Source organism: Podarcis pityusensis (genome assembly GCF_964106645.2).
Source record: "Podarcis pityusensis genome assembly, chromosome: 1".
NCBI lineage: Eukaryota > Metazoa > Chordata > Lepidosauria > Squamata > Lacertidae > Podarcis > Podarcis pityusensis.
Window position 1 is genome coordinate 138,376,931 of NC_138028.1, and position 15,059 is coordinate 138,391,989.

General features: G+C 48.8%; 1 protein-coding gene and 2 long non-coding RNA genes across 6 annotated transcripts in view; 1 reads left to right on the forward strand and 2 right to left on the reverse strand.

The window, feature by feature from the left end:
- The window catches only part of LOC308484157 (uncharacterized protein), a 53,205-nt gene extending 51,917 nt beyond the window's left edge, over positions 1–1,288 (reverse strand). Inside the window, exon 1 of the mRNA XM_081018828.1 lies at positions 1,268–1,288. The gene's annotated coding sequence lies outside the window, so the exon portion shown is untranslated. The remainder of the gene's footprint in view (positions 1–1,267) is intronic.
- LOC308484731 overlaps positions 1–4,399 on the reverse strand; it is a 160,440-nt gene extending 156,041 nt beyond the window's left edge. For all 4 annotated transcript variants that reach the window (XR_013990096.1, XR_013990097.1, XR_013990098.1 and 1 more), the window contains exon 1: positions 4,330–4,399. This is a non-coding gene — a long non-coding RNA (uncharacterized lncRNA). The remainder of the gene's footprint in view (positions 1–4,329) is intronic.
- Positions 4,400–4,489: 90 nt separating this feature from the next.
- Positions 4,490–6,345, forward strand: LOC308473106. Its single transcript, XR_013983906.1, has 2 exons — positions 4,490–4,617; positions 5,138–6,345. It is a non-coding gene; the product is annotated as an uncharacterized lncRNA (long non-coding RNA).
- The last annotated feature ends 8,714 nt before the right edge of the window (positions 6,346–15,059 follow it).

Sequence of the window (15,059 nt, forward strand, 5' to 3'; positions counted from 1 at the left end):
CAGGTATACACATCCCTGACATATAACGCCACTCCTCCTCCTTTCTTGTCTGGTCTGTTTCTCTGAAATAGATTGTATCCCCCCATTATTACATTCCAATCGTGGGACTTATCCCACCAGGTTTCAGTGATGCCTATTATGTCATATTTAGTTTGGTGTACCAAGAGCTCAAGCTCATCTTGTTTATTTCCCATGCTCTGCGCATTAGTGTACAGACATTCAAGTCCATTAATCATTCCCCCGTGACTCTTATTTAAGAATCCAAACCGTTCCTGTTTACACCATTTGCGAAGCCAGCTGTTCACTTCCACTATTTTCCCCTCTCTCCCTGGGCCACGTCGTTCAACTGGGAGGACAGATGAGATCACAATTTGTGCATTTAATTGCTTCAATTTCCTGCCCAGAGCCTCGTAGTCTCTTTTGATCTTCTGGAGGCTATTGCTTGCAGTGTCATTGGTTCCCACATGAACCAAGAGGAAGGGGTATTTGTCAGTGGTTTTTATGATTCCTTGCAGTCGTTCAGTTACATCTTGGATCTTAGCCCCGGGGAGACAGCATACTTCCCGAGACATCTTGTCAGGCCCACAGATCACTGCTTCTGTTCCCCTCAGTAGGGAATCCCCTATCACCACTACACGCCTCCTCTTAGGTTTGGTCGGGGTTCTTCCGTGAGCTGTCCGCTCCAAGGTCGCCTGCACATTCCTTGAGGACTGACTTTGCTGCTCGTCTTCATATACCTGATCGACTGTAATGAGGGAGAGATCCTCAAATGGAGTCTGCTCTTCGTCTTCCATGCTAGGGGAGAGGACCTCAAAGCGATTGTGTATTTCTAAACAATCAGAGCGAACCCTGGGCCTCCTACTTCTTTGAGTCACGTTTCTCCATATATCTGGCTCCTGTGTTGGTGAACTAGCCTCCTTCTCAGGGGAGTCCCCTGTCACCTCCTTGGTGGAGACGGTGTGCTCTGTTGCTTCCAAGACGAACTCCAGCTCTCTAATTCTTTGGAGCGTAGCTACACGTTCCTCCAGTTGCTGGACTTTGTCTTTTAAGAGGGCAGTCAACATGCAATTGCTGCAGGTAAAGCTGCCTGCAACCTTTGGCAAGATGGCAAACATTGCCCAGAAACTGCAGGCGACTGCAGCCGTTCCCTCCCCCTCCATCTTGAGATCGTGTCATTGGGGGTGGCTACAGCGGTCCTCCATCATAAAAAGCGTGAAGACAGGACAAATAACTCCCCCCCCACAAAAAACCCTAGGTCTCCCCCAACAAACGTTTGAGACTAGCTCCCCTAAATCTAAAAGATGGATCAAACTGAATAACCAGATAACAAAATAAACAGTGACTAAAATCAGTGACTGAGCAATCATGCCCTCAAAGTGAGCAATCATGCCCTTAAATCCAAGTCAGTGTTTCACTTGGCATTTATATGGGTGTGTGTGTGTGTGGGTGTGTGTAACTGACCGCAGTTATATGTTGGCAGATACTGATAAAACGTGTAATTTGTGCATGTGGAGAATACCTGAGCAAAGGAAGATTTATTATACTTTTAGCTATTCAGTGCAATTGCCTTTAAAATGCCATGTTTTTGTAAATACAGATAAGTGTGTTACTATCACTTGGTGGGAACCCTTAATTATTCTAAGGAAGAAATGTTTCGTTTTGACATGAAAATGGAGTGTCTTAACCTCTGCAGAACTGAGTAAGTATCGTTATCCATATTTACATTGATGTTAAAAACAAAGTCAGGTGTTTAACAGCATGATGTTGCCATTCAAGGGGCACATAGGTAATAGCCAAGAGCTTTGTGTACTGCTGGTAGTGAGAGAAGGCAGCTTTCTCTCATTAGGGCAGAACTGTGAAGAGTTTTTGGTGCCCTTTGCCTCCTAAGTTCTTATCAGAGCTTTTGGAGTTTAACCAGAGAAGCACTTCTCATTTCTTCTCTGTCTAGGGGTGGCAGCTGGAACAGAGAAGAAGAGGATTCTAACCCCCGCCTTCTCCCTTCCCCTGATTGGTACAACCTTCTAAGATTATACATTATACAATATACAATATCATAAGATGATGATGATGATGATAACAATAGATGCATTGCATTGCAATGATCAATGCAGATCTCAATGCATTGTCTTTCAGCTAGATCTATTGTCTGTGCACATACATGGGCAAATGATTGCTGGTGCTTCAATATCTTTTGCGGTCACTTACATTGTATTTTCCTTAAAGCTCTATTATACGTAACAGAATGTTCTCTTAAAGCAGAAACAACCTGTGTTTTCACCATTCCTAAATGCTTAGCTTTGGCACATACAAAACAACTCTTCCTCCCTGCTTCTCCCCCTCTGCCTTCTCCAGGATTACCCTAGAGCCAAACCGAAGCGGCTGACTCACCTCCTTTCACTCTCATTGGCTCTAATCAGCACAAATTGTGAGAAGGCAACTTTTCAGAGGCTAAAAAGTGCAGTTTTCATGCTGATTGGGCAGCTCTATGATGCTGGAGACAGGGGACCTTGATGCACCTCTGCTTTGGGAGACCATCACAGTGGAAGCGAAACCCACCCACTGCACACACACACACACACACACACACACACACACACAGAGTGGCTTGTCCTCTCCAGTGACATTAACCCTACAGAGGGAAGTCCTGTGGTTTCAGGTTTTGGGTAGTCCTTTGGGAATGTGTCCCCCATGAGCCCCCTTAGCCTGGAAGACAGGCCAAAAATCTCCCATGGTGCCTCTGAGCTCCTTGGCTGCATTACTGCTCGAGTAGTGGGGTTTTGCTACTCTTGAGCATATTTTGATCTCCACACTTGCTGCCCTCTGGATCCAGTCCTGTACGTGTATATGTTTTATTTATTATCTTACACTTATATCTCACCTTTATTCAATCATGGAACTAAAACCATATAGTGGTCACCTATCCAGGCACTGATCAGACCACCCAGACCTGCTTAGCTTCAGCAAGATGGCAGCCTCATAGGCATGTAAATTGCCTCTCTCTGTGCAAAGCGCACAGAGGTGCATTGAACACCCCCCCACACACACTCACACACATACAGGCCTGTCATAACGATGGACATTTTGTTAATATGCAATAGAGGATGATTTAGTTATTTTGCAAAATCAGTTTGGTAGGTCTCCAAGAAAGGAAGCTCAGTAAAGGATGATTACTGAAGTGTTTTATTATACCCCCAAAGTCAGCAAAGGGAATAAATGAATAACTTAAAAAAAAAAAAAAAAAAGCTACGCTGAGACAGCATACTTGTAAATATGCTGCAGGACAAAGAGACCATTGTATTGATTGTGCCAGAAACAATTTACTCGAGGTCCATGTCATCCTGGTCATTAGAGCAAAGCATCATAAAGGAGTTCAAAACATATTTCAAAAGCCCTTCTAGCCTATGTGACTGCGAGGAAAATGCTGAGATGGGTCAGCAGCAAATAATGAAGAAGCTGTTCAAAATGCAGCTAGTAGGATGGTCACCTCTACTAATTTTCATCACCACGGCTCTTCCTTTTTTCCTAGTTGCAGAGAACAGAATGTAAACATGCGTGCCATCTTGGAGTTTTCCTGGTATACAGTTTGGGATACAGATCAGACTGCCAACTAACTATCCAGGCCTGCTCTCATGCCCTTAATAGCAGCTTGGTTGACCACAAACTTGACAGGAGCCAACGGTGTGACGCGGCAGCTAAAAAAGCCAATGCAATTCTGGGCTGCATCAATAGGAGTATAGCATCTAGATCAAGGGAAGTAATAGTGCCACTGTATTCTGCTCCTCTGGTCAGACCTCACCTGGAGTACTGTGTCCAGTTCTGGGCACCACAGTTCAAGAAGGACACTGACAAACTGGAACATGTCCAGAGGAGGGCAACCAAAATGGTCAACGGCCTGGAAACGATGCCTTATGAGGAACGGCTAAGGGAGCTGGGCATGTTTAGCCTGGAGAAGAGGAGGTTAAGGGGTGATATGATAGCCATGTTCAAATATATAAAAGGATGTCACATAGAGGAGGGAGAAAGGTTGTTTTCTGCTGCTCCAGAGAAGCGGACACGAAGCAATGGATCCAAACTACAAGAAAGAAGATTCCACCTAAACATTAGGAAGAACTTCCTGACAGTAAGAGCTGTTCGACAGTGGAATTTGCTGCCAAGGAGTGTGGTGGAGTCTCCTTCTTTGGAGGTCTTTAAGCAGAGGCTTGACAACCATATGTCAGGAGTGCTCTGATGGTGTTTCCTGCTTGGCAGGGGGTTGGACTCAATGGCCCTTGTGGTCTTTTCCAACTCTATGATTCTATGATTCTATGATTCTATGATTCTATGACTCACCTCTTACTTAATGGCTGCTAAGTGGAGGTCAAGGGAAGGATGAAGGCAAACCTGATGTTCAGGTTTTTGCCAGAAAACCCTTTCCAGATTATGACATAGCTGTGATGTACTTATGATGTATGTATGATGCTTCACTAAGGGTGTTGTGGGTAAAAGGGGAAACTTGTGAAAAAGGGAGCCATCCTTTGTTCTGGGCTTCTTCCTGCTTCTTCCTTGTGGTAGTTTGAAGCCTACAGCCTGCTGTTTTGCTCCTATATTCTTGGCTGGTATCTTTGTTTGGCAATCCAGGTGAGCCTGGAAGATTTTCCTATAACAGTCATGTACTCTGAAAACATTGAAGAGAAATCCTCGGCTATCAGGAGAACATTCCCCAATATTTTGTGTGGAAGACCATTCTATCACTTGAGCCTCACTAGAATTTGAAGTACTAAAACCCAGATATGGATTTATCATCTCAGTGAGAATTAGGCCAGAGAGATGGGTGGAAAGTGTCAGTCAAGAGAAAGAGATGTCAATCTCTTGCAGCAAAACCAGCAAAACTTATGCGGCAACTTAGAGTTGCCAAGGGATTTGTAGTGCAGTAGGTAACCCTTGGGGGGGGGCAGAGTCCGAATATTAACTACAGGCCTCTAGTCATTATAGGGTGATATTAAAAAACCAAAATCCTATATAAAGTGGTCAAGACATGGTTTTGGGGGGTCCCAGATTCTAAAATATGTACAAAGTGCAGCAGAAATGATACAGTAATCAGTGCAGGTGTAAACCTGTTTGAAATGGATTGAAATTTTCTTTCCCCATCATCTATAAGGTTCATCCTTACAACCACCAAAAATCAATGAGAATTACAGATGAATGAGAAGATGAAAATCTGTTCCAATGAGTCACCTTCCTGTTACACATTTCTTGCTGGCGGCAGAAGCTATGTGAGAGCTATCTTCTCTTCTAGTAGCATGTACTTGAATGAAGCCCAATTATGAACTAAACCAAGCTATACCCTTTGAATAAAGTCCCACCATGATAAACCAAAACACTATGTAGCATCCACTCTCCCAAAAGTAATTCAGACAAGGAACACAACATCAATTTCTGTAAACGGTAGGTACTTTTGATATGGCTTGTCATGTACAGCTTGTCATGGTACCATCGCTATAAAACCATTCCTATAAAAACCTTGTCAAATGCAATAAATCATCAGGCCTTCTGCTTCCCAAACATCTTTTAATCTCATAAACTTGGAGCTCTTCTATGGAGTGCCTGGGTTATAAATGCATTTAAAGATAATAGGCAGCTTGTTGCATGCTCTGAGTTCCAAAAGAGAACAGATTTTAATGGGGCAAGGAAGAAAAACAAAGTTTTCTAATACCACCCATCCATCAAAACCTCCTCACTGCTTAAGGGAAGCCACCAGGGCATGTGTGAAAAACAGTTTATGGCTTGAAGGAAGTTCTGGTGGCATTCCGCCCCCCCCCCCCCCCGTATAATCAGATTTTTCATCCCACTATGCAACATGCAGGAATTTTACTGTTCATCATCCATAGATCAGAATCGTCTTTGTATCAAAAGGTGACTTCAAAATAGTCCCAAGGCACAAGAAAACAGGGATACAACCCAAGAATACAAAATGCAATCTATTTCATTTCATTGAGTATTAAGAGAACTCTTAGCTTTCCCCAGCTTACATATTTAACATTACATTTTAAAAGCCTACATTCAGAGAAAATATGAAAGTGAGTGGGGTTTTTTTATCAATTAAAAAACAAAGTAGGAGATCATTGATGTCAAAGGCTGTGAGATAAGACAGTACAGTACACTTCGTACTCTGAACAATACGAGGCAGTTGTTATATCTAGAGAGAAAGAGAGCCTATAAAGAGACATTTTCAGAAGCTGCCTCTGTGATGTCATAGTTGTATTTGATCAGCCAAAGCTCTCTGTAGCATCTAATCTACCAAAAGAGAATTCAGACAAGAAACACAGCCTCCGTTTTCTAAATAAATGGCAGCTATTTTTGATAAAACTACTCAGGTATATTTTGTTCATGCTAGATTAGCATTCTTAATGTTATTTTAGGCTTCTGTTCCTTAAACATGAGGAGGAAGTGTGCACAATCTAAACAGAAAGTAAGCCCAGGGCATAAACTTCAGGCATATGAGCAAAGCTAAAGCCACAAAATCTTCAGTGAAGGGAAGTTAGGTTGAGACACAGAGACTGGCCCAAGGCCACCTGGTGAGTTTCATTGCGGAGAGGGGATTTAAAGCTAAGTGTCCCTGCTTTTAGCTCACCACTCTAACCACTACACCACACTGAAAATGAAGCATTTCAAAGTCCCACTGAGTTCACTGGGAGAGTTGAGCACATGGTTCACTCCCAAATACATTTGACTTACAAGTGCCTGACTCTGGCTGGATTGTTATCAGGGAGCAATAAGGATAAGCCATGAAACACAGGAACTCTAGATTTATCTAGGGAAAACCCAGGATTTTTCTTCCATGCAGATATTACATTGCAAAGCTATTATGCATTTGAGGGCGAGTAGCTTTATAGTGACTTTTTAAAAAGAGAGAGATAGCTTTATTATTATCTTCAGGAAACGTTCCGTGGCCTCTGCACAATGACATGCATGCCCACATGTGCCAACTGTTACTTGGCCAGCCTTTACAGAGTGAATGGCAATGTGCCAGTCATACAATTAACTTTCTACTCGCTAGTCCCAGAGCTCATAAACACCTTAGGCCTGCAGGCTCACACTGACTGTCAACACCACATAATTGTAAGCCAGCTTTATTAAGGGGCCAGACCAACTGAAAAGTATATACCGCATTTAGTACTTTTCAGGGCTTCAGTCTTAATTAAAACCAAGTTTCTGCTGGCATGCACTCAGTGCTTTTTTTCTTTAAAAAATGTTGAGGGGTACTCTCATTTTCCTACCCATATTGAAATACTGCCCCTCAATGGGACCAAGCTTAGATTCACAAAATGTTTAGGGGTATGTGTACCCCTGCACCCCCCCAGAAAAAAGCACTGCATGCGCTTACTTAAAAGACTGTCAAGCATTACCCATATAAGCAAAAGGTAAACAATTGATATTGACCCATCCCATTGTGTGTAGGGACGCGGGTGGCACTGTGGGTTAAACCACAGAGCCTAGGACCTGCCGATCGAAAGGTCGGCAGTTCGAATCCCCGCGGCGGGGTGAGCTCCCGTCATTTGGTCCCAGCTCCTGCCTACCTAGCAGTTCGAAAGCACCCCTAAGTGCAAGTAGATAAATAGGGACCGCTTTCTAGCGGGAAGGTAAACGGCGTTTCCGTGTGTGGCGCTGGTGCTGGCTCGCCAGATGCAGCTTAGTCACGCTGGCCACGTGACCCAGAAGTGTCTTCGGACAGCGCCGGCTCCCGGCCTCTTGAGCAAGATGAGCGCACAACCCTAGAGTCGGTCACGACTGGCCCTGATGGGCAGGGGTACCTTTACCTATTGTGTGTCAGAGGGAGAACCCACACATATCCATTAAGTGTTGTTGTTTTTTTAAGTTAAAATATTCTAAGTTTTTGCTGGCATGGCCAGGGGCAGTTGAACCTGCTCCTTATAAAATATGATGTTAGGGAAAATATGTGGTGATGAAACATCATGGTATGTTTTCCATGTTTCCTGCTTACCCCGGAGTTTAAGCACAGCTTAGACGGTTTTCTCTCCCCACTACTCAGTGGAGAGACAAAACAATTAGTGCCAGTTTCTCTGTTATTCTCAAGAACCAAGCCTAAGGCTCGTTCTAGGGTTGCCATATGTCCCCCTTTTCCAGGACACATCCTCTTTTTCCATGGGTAGTGATCTATAGTTAAAAGTAGAAGCCAGCAAATGTGTCCTCTTTTTTGCTCTCCAAAACATGGCAACTTTTTCGCTCTACAAAACATGCCTACTTATTTTGCAAATGAAATGGGGAAGTCTGCAGCTTGGCCACGAGCCTAGTCAGCAATCCAGCAGCCGGTTGGTGGGAACGGCTAGACTGCCTGCAGATTGGCCTTTGGAGGCAGGCCTGGCTCTAGGGATTGCCCAGGGGGCAGGCCCCACCAGCCAATGGGCCTTGCATGGGTCCACTCCCTGGGGAATAAATTGAGATGAACCCAGCAATCCTCTTCAGTTTTCTGTTGGATCTCCCACCCTCCCTCCTCTTTTCCACATGCTTTTCTTTCAGGCTAAGACCCTGCTATGGACGTTGTTATCTACTATATTTGGTGCTGGGCAGGAATTTTTCCACTTGGCAAATTGGCACTGGTCATTTGGCTTTTGCCTACCTCATAGCAATCATTGTGAGGTTAGGCACTGGGTAACCCTTTGTCAGGGAACTGCCATCGGAACTGGAAGCGGAGGGAAGGCTCCAAAGGGATGGCGGAGAGGGTCCCAGTAGGGAGAGAGGGAGCCCGTCTGCTGGGGAAGGAAATCAGCGTAACACCAGTAGAGAAGGGGGGCAGATGGGGGAATCGGGGAGGAGGCTCCAAGACTCCTCGCCGGAGACCAGCGGAGAGAGTACGGGTACTCCACTGCCCACACCCTCCCTGCGCAGAAGACTTCCGCGCAGGGAGAGTAGGAGGAGACTTGGCGTCAAGGAATTTTTGTGCTGGAAGAAGTTTAAGAAACGCCCACTGACGGATTCTGCCAGCAACTGAGACAGTCACGATGCTGGAGGCTGTTCAGTCAGAAAGGGTTAACCAGGTAACTTAGCCAGGAGTGGCGGCAACTTACGCACGAGCAACCCCTAAACCCACTACAGCAATCCGTCAGTCACCGACGTTGCTTGTGCGTAGCTCCAGAGATGCAGCACCATGAGCCAGACCGGAGGGGCCGGAGAGACGGAGCAAGCAGCTGCAGTGCAAAGTCTGGTAGAGAGAAATTGAGATTTGGAACAGCATGTAGCTCTCCTGACGGCGCGACTGGACGAAAGACGAGCTCAGGATGCTCAGGTCAGACCCACCCCCATCGCAAGGAAGGTACCGGGGCTGGTACACAAGTTTGGGGGGAAACCCCAGGACTACAATGCGTTCCGAACGGAAATAGAGTACGCTTTGGAACTGCAGCATGATGACTTTGCTAACGATGAGCAACGGGTGGCCTACGTTGTGGGGCATCTGGAGGATGGGGCAAGGGAATGGATTAGGCCCCTTATGGCGACGCAAAATCATGCCTTGAAGGACCTTAAGAAATTCTTTCAGGCGATGGATGCGATGTATTCCAGTGAAGTCCAGCAAAGTGTGATTCGGCGAGAACTGATGGGGTGCAAGCAGGGGAGCCAGTCAGTTAGAGACTACTGGTCGCGCTTTGCAATGTTGATCCACCGTCTCGGGTGGGATCTGGACTCTGAACCTATTCAAATGTTGTTTGAGGAGGGGTTGTCCCCAACGGTGAAGGACGAGCTGTCCCACGCGCCCCGCCCGCAGTCGATGGATCAGATGACCAAGGCTGTGCTTGCGATTGGAGTGAGGCAGGAAGCGCGGGCTCAGGAGAAACGCGAAGTGAGAGGGGAACGTTGCCATGACTACCGCATTCCTGAAATACCAAGACAGCTTTCCCAGGTGGCTGAGCCAATGGAAATAGATGGCGCGCGCACGCGCGCGAGGTTTCAAACTCCAGTGAAGGTCGCAAGAGGGAGGGGAAGGATTGGAAAACCACAAAGTGTTTCCTCTGCCAACGGCCGGGACATTTTGCAAGGGTCTGCCCTCAAAGAAAGGCCTGGCAAGGGATGGTGGGGGCTGCTGGCTGTGAGGAGAAGGAGGACGAAGGGCAGGCGCAGGGAAACGACAGCGCCTGGCTGCCAACCAAAGGGGCCAGCAGCCAGGCCAGCAACCAATAGAAGTGCCCCAGCCTGACCCCCCAGGGCAGCGATAGCCATAGCAGTGGTGCTAGAACTCCCGAATGGGCACCCAGTCAAGGTTGAGGGGATGATGAATTCGGGCAGCTCCTGCAATTTCTTTAGCAGGGACTTCGCTTTGGAGCACCAAATACACTTGCTACCCCTGGATTTTCCCTTGCAAGTGACCACCATCGGTGGCAGGGAACTTCTGGGAGGGGAAGTGACACACCAGACCGCGCCAATGCGAATGAGGGTTTCCAGGCACACGGAGACCATTGCCTTTCACGTGGCCACACTGGCAGGACCCCCAATAATACTGGGAATGAGCTGGCTGGCACTGCATGATCCAGTAGTGTCATGGCATCAGCGGTCAGTCACCTTTGGGTCAGCTTACTGTTTGGAACACTGTTTGGGGGGGGGAAACCCCAAGAATGACCGTGGCCAGGGTGGCTGGGCTGGCAGTGGAAACAAAGGGAGAGGTGCCACCACCATACGCTGACCTAAAGGAAGTCTTCAGCGAGAAGGAGGCGGACAGACTACCCCCCCATAGGCCCTTTGACTGCCAAATCAACTTAATCCCAGGGGCTCAGCTGCCGGTGGGTAAGCTGTATGCCATGTCGGACAGGGAGATGCAGGAGTTACGGCAGTTTATTGACAAGAACCTGAAGAGGGGGTTCATAAGAGAATCAATGGCGGTGGGGGGCAGTCTGGTGTTCTTTGTGGACAAAAAAGGGACTAACCAGCCCAGGCTGGTCGTGGACTACCGGGCCCTAAACCTGGTATCGGAACCCGTGACCTTCCCAATGCCCAGGATTGACGACATTTTAACACGGGTGAGGCAGGGGAAAATTTTCACCAAGCTGGACCTCAGGGGAGCGTACAATTTGATCAGGGTAAGGGAGGGGGACGAATGGAAGACCACCATGTTCACCCCCCTGGGGGCTTTTGAGTACTTAGTCATGCCATTTGGATTACAATCGGGCTCCGCCTGCTTTCAAGCATTCATGCACCACGTGTTGGGGCCCCTGCTGTACAAGAACTGCATAGCCTTCTTGGACGACGTCTTAATCTATTCAGACAATGAGAAGCAACATGTCAGAGACGTCAGGGAAGTGCTAGAGAGGCTGCAGAAGCACCAGTTGTGGGTCAAGCTGGAAAAATGCCAATTTCACACCAGAGAGGTCGAGTTTCTGGGGTACAAGTTGTCAGACAAGGGACTGGCTATGGACCCAAGCAAGGTGCAGGCAGTGCTGGAATGGAAAGCCCCCAAAACCCGGAAGGATGTGCAGAGGTTCCTATGGTTCAGCAACTTCTACAGGAAGTTCATCAAGAACTTCGCCCACTTAACGGCGCCCATCACAGATTGTCTCAGTAGCAAAAGGAAGTTCGCCTGGACAGAAAGTTCCCAGCAATCCTTTGAAAGACTGAAGAAGGCGTTCGCTTCGGAAGAGCAGCTCCTGCACGTTGATCTGGAGAAACCCATGAGGCTAGAGACCGACGCGTCCGACAGAGCCATTGGGGCGGTACTTTTGCAGCCAGGGAGGAGCAAGCAGGAATGGAAGCCGTGTGCCTTTTTCTCGAGGAAGCTGAGCAAGTCGGAGCAAAACTATACGGTGTATGACCGCGAACTGCTTGCGATCTATGCAGCGTTTCGCCGATGGAGTCATCTGTTAATAGGGGCGCAGCACAAGATCCAGGTTTGTACTGATCACAAGAACTTGGAATACTGGAGGACCGCACGAGTACTCAACCAGAGACAGATTCGATGGGCACAGGAGTTCTCCAAGTTTTCCTTCGAGATCCGATACGTGCCGGGAGAGGAAAACGTAAGAGCAGATGCTCTCTCCCGGAAGTCGGAGTACATGGAAGGAGAGGGACGGCCGGAGATACGACACATGATCCCCGAGGACCGATGGGTGTGTGTGGGAGCCTTGGTTGGGAAACAAGAACTGTCCGGGCTTACTAGAAACGCTGTGTTCGCTCAAACTAAAATCAGGGAACTCCGAGACGGAAGAGAAAACCATGGGGGGTTTGAGGAAAAGGAAGGGGTGCTGTACTATAAGGGGGCGCTGTATGTACGGGGGGAGACCCTGAGGGGGAAGGTACTCAAACAACTCCACGACAACCCCACAGCTGGGCACTTTGGACAGCACAAAACCATGCTGCTCGTCACCAGGCAGTTCTGGTGGCCAAGGGTGAGGGAGGATGCACGGGAATATGTACAGGGGTGCGACCGCTGCCAAAGGGCAAAGGGGGAGAGGGCTGCCCCCGCAGGGTTACTGGAACCCTTACCCACACCGGGAAGACCCTGGGAGGCGGTGTCCATTGATTTTATGACAGATTTGCCCAAGTCCAGGGGGAAGACAGCAGTCATGGTAGTAGTCGATCCACTGACGAAGATGTGCCATTTCATAGCTTGCTCACATGTGGTGACAGCAGAGGAGACAGCCAAGTTGTTTGTGGATCACATCTTCAGGTTGCATGGGGCGCCCTCGAGGGTCATCTCAGATCACGGGAAACAATTTACTTCCCGGTTCTGGAGGAAGCTCATGAGCTTGCTGCAGGTAGAGGTGGGGTTCTCGACGGCGCGACACCCGGAAACCAACAGGCAAGCAGAAAGAGCAAACAGTATACTCCAGCAATACCTACGCTGCTACGTCAGCGAGAGACAGAACGATTGGGTAGAGAAACTTGCGCTGGCTGAATTTGCGTACAATAACGCTGAACACGTGTCCACGGGCATGAGCCCGTTCATGGCCAATTATGGGTGTCACCCCAGGGCCTTCCCGGGGAGGGGGGAGGAAGGGTGGAGTGTACTTGCGGCAGAACAGTTTGTGGAAGAAATGGAGGCATTGCACCAGCAACTCAAGATGAACTTGGAGCGGGCCAAGGAAGTTTATAAGAGGCGGGCAGACAAGCCCCGTTGGGAGGGGAATGCCATACGGGTGGGAGACCGAGTGTGGTTGTCAACCCAAGGGTTGCCCCTAAAGGGAGGGTGCAAGAAGTTGCAGTCAAGGCAGCTGGGACCCTTTGAGGTAACACAGCTGGTGAACCCTGTGGCATTCAAGCTCAAGTTGCCTGACAGCATGAAGATACATCCGGTGTTCCATAGGTCCCTACTCTCGCCGTACAGGGAGGGGCGGGAGGGAGGAGTCACCGCCCACCCGCGGGTAGAGGAGAGGGAACTCCACAACCAAGCCACGGAAATACTCGATTCAAGGTGGCGAGGGCGCTAAGTGGAGTACTTAGTGGCTTGGGAAGGAGAACCCGAGTCAGAAAACACTTGGGTCCCCACTGAGGCAGTCGATGATGGGTATCTAGTGGAAGAATTCCACAGCCTGTTCCCAGACAAACCAAAACCACTAGCGAGATTCTGGGAGGAAGAATTTGGAACTACAGATGACGAGGAGGAATTTATGGGTTTTCCTGCCTCCAAAGAGGAAGGAGGGGAAATGTCAGAGGGAGAAGAATCAGACTGGGAGGCCCACCCCGCGGCAAGAGTTCGAAGCGGGTGGGAAGCGGGTTTTGAATACTCAGAGGATGGCGACAGCTCCTTCAGGGGTTTCCCCGCATCATCGGCCGAGGAAAGGGATGAGGTTGGATCAGAAGGTCGGGCCGAGGGGGGGGTCCTGGGGGGGAGATGGATGTCAGGGAACTGCCATCGGAGCTGGAAGCGGAGGGAAGGCTCCAAAGGGATGGCGGAGAGGGTCCCAGTAGGGAGAGAGGGAGCCCGTCTGCTGGGGAAGGAAATCAGCGTAACACCAGTAGAGAAGGGGGGCAGATGGGGGAATCGGGGAGGAGGCTCCAAGACTCCTCGCCGGAGACCAGCAGAGAGAGTACGGGTACTCCACTGCCCACACCCTCCCTGCGCAGAAGACTTCCGCGCAGGGAGAGTAGGAGGAGACTTGGCGTCAAGGAATTTTTGTGCTGGAAGAAGTTTAAGAAACGCCCACTGACGGATTCTGCCAGCAACTGAGACAGTCACGATGCTGGAGGCTGTTCAGTCAGAAAGGGTTAACCAGGTAACTTAGCCAGGAGTGGCGGCAACTTACGCATGAGCAACCCCTAAACCCACTACACCCTTGTTTGGGACACGGATCAGGGCTTGCTGATCAGAAGGTCAGCGGTTTGAATCCCCGCGATGGGGTGAGCTCCCATTGCTCGGTCCCTGCTCCTGCCAACCTAGCAGTTCGAAAGCACGTCAAAGTGCAAGTAGATAAATAGGTACCGCTCCAGCGGGAAGGTAAATGGCATTTCCGTGTGCTGCTCTGGTTCGCCAGAAGCGGCTTAGTCATGCTGGCCACATGACCTGGAAGCTGTACGCAGGCTCCCTCGTCCAATAAAGCGAGATGAGTGCCACAACCCCAGAGTCTGTCACAACTGAACCTAATGGTCAGGGGTCCCTTTACCTTTAAGCCTTGTTTGGCTGGAGGGGAGGTTGCAGCCTCCGTCTGTCCCTCCTTGGTTAGGGATCTGTGAGGAGTTGCTTCTGTCTGAAATCCAGACGGGGGCTAGGGCCATAGAACTCCAGCAGGAACCCCTTGGGGGTACCCCTATTTGATGTAAGAGGTGGGCAGGCAGGAGGAAGGTGACGGTAATATGGACCTAGATTCATAGTGGTGGCGAACAGGACACACCCCAGAAGAAGCAGCAAAGAAATAATGGGAAATAATGGCAGATGGGGAACCGGAGCAAGCTAGCAGATGCTCTATTCCTGAACAGAGGCAGGACTCAGAAATTGGAGAAACAGTATAGCATACAGTGAACACTAAGTCACTAGAAAGCCTGGTAGAACCTTCTCCTTCTCCAAGGACCAGGTGATCCCTTCCTCTCTTAGAGCAGAAGGCAAAACAGAGACAGAAATATTCTGTTGCCGGCCACCATAGCCA